Raw genomic sequence first — 1,675 nt, forward strand, 5'->3', positions numbered from 1 at the left:
CTCCGCCTCCCTCCCCGCCCCCTGGCCCGGCACCGCCGCTGGAGAACTTCAGCGAGTTCCAGATGGAAGGCGTCTCCGAGGACAGCAACGCCATCTACGTCGAGCTCGCGGCCTGAAGACCGCGCAGAACGCCTGGGCCTTGGAGGTCAAGCTGACCCACCAGCACTTCCCCTCCGGACGGTGTCCGTAGAGCTGGTGAGGAGGGGCAGTGGCTGCAGCGGGGCCGCAGGGCAGGTGCCCCTGTGACCTGCACACTGTGCGTGCGATGGCTCCGTGGGAACGGAGAACCCCCACTCGGCGTGGCCGGCGGGCTTCCTCCGCCCCTCAGGTCCGCTGGTTCCTCGCAGGTGTCTGTGTCGAGCAGCAGCCGCAGCATGTGACCCACGACATCCCGTGAAGGTCACTCCCAGGAGGCCGTGGAGGAACCTGCAGGAGCCACAGTCCCAGACGCTGATGTGAGTGATGGCAGCCCCGTCGCTCCCACGTGCCCAGTGGCGTCATTAACTCCCGATGTCAGCACGGCTTTGCGTCTGCTTGTTGGAAAGCATGCTCCTTTCTGAAGGCTGCTCCAGGAGGAACGGGCCTGTGCCGGGCTGTTCCCGTAAAGACCCTCAGTCAGCACGCCTGTGGCAGGAACCGGTGGAGAGGGAGTGTCCGCCCAGGGACGGCCGTGCAGCTAGACTGCCCTGGAAGCCCTTCGCGTTCGTGCCGGGTGGTGGCCTCGGGCACCGGTGTGGGTCACAGAGGGACGCTGCCATGTCGGTGAGGAGCGATGTCCGGCGGTGACAGCCAGCAGGGAGGCCCTTCCGCTCTGCTGACTGGTCCCGGGGCAGGGACTGTGGTGATGCTCAGGCTCCTCTGCCTCCTGCTCACACTGATGGAAGGAGGAGGATGGAGAGGGAATTCTAGGGGGGCCCCTCCGGGGAAGCAGCAGGGCACCAGGCGCAGTGGGAACCGTCTGACGCCGGTGCAGGCACTTCCCCTCCTTGCGTTTTTGGGTGGAAAGGCCTGAGTCTTGGGCATCCCTCAGGACCGCCGTGTCCCTGGTGCATGAAGGCCTCTAGCCGAAGGCGGGTCCTGGGACCAGAAGTGCCACAGGGACCGGTTGCCGAGGTAACCAGAGGCAGGAGTGAGCTAGTGAAACTCTGATAGTTTTTATTTTCATATTTTAAAAAGAACTTTATTCAGACAGTTTAAAAACCCAGGATTCTGGAGCTTTTAAGCTTCCACGGATTCCAAACCTAGGTAGTGAGCGGGCACCTGCCAGCACTTGCTATACTGACATTCTCATGCTCTGGTTTTCTCGTTGGGCTTGTAGGTGAGCATTTATCTGCCGGTCTTGAAGACGATGAAGAGCGTTGTGGAAAAAATGAAAAATATCAGCAATCAGCTTGTAAGTCACAACTTCTTTAGCAAAGAGCTCTGAAGCGTTTGCTGTGGGCTGCACGCCTGCCCGAGGTGTGGGTGCCCTGGCACTCAGCGTGCGGGGTCCCCTCATTGCCGGTGGTTGAGAGCTACAGCTTCCCAGGCGCCTGGGGAACCCGTCCGGGTGCTCTCCAGGGGCTCCCTGGGGAGATTGTTCACATTGGCCTCCTGCCTGTGTTTATACTCACAGTAGATTCAGCACGTTCAGCCGCTCTGGCTTCCCTCCCTTACGCTCGGAAAGACATTGCAC

At 61.1% G+C, this 1,675-nt stretch overlaps 1 long non-coding RNA gene across 1 annotated transcript; it reads left to right on the forward strand.

Annotated features, from left to right (window-relative positions):
- Nucleotides 1-6: 6 nt before the first annotated feature.
- LOC106726905 lies at nt 7-1,669 on the forward strand. The gene is made up of 3 exons (XR_001363044.1): nt 7-195; nt 348-455; nt 1,319-1,669. It is a non-coding gene; the product is annotated as an uncharacterized LOC106726905 (long non-coding RNA).
- Nucleotides 1,670-1,675: the final 6 nt, after the last annotated feature.

The sequence above is a fragment of the Myotis brandtii genome, unplaced genomic scaffold, assembly GCF_000412655.1.
Source record: "Myotis brandtii unplaced genomic scaffold, ASM41265v1 scaffold3290, whole genome shotgun sequence".
NCBI lineage: Eukaryota > Metazoa > Chordata > Mammalia > Chiroptera > Vespertilionidae > Myotis > Myotis brandtii.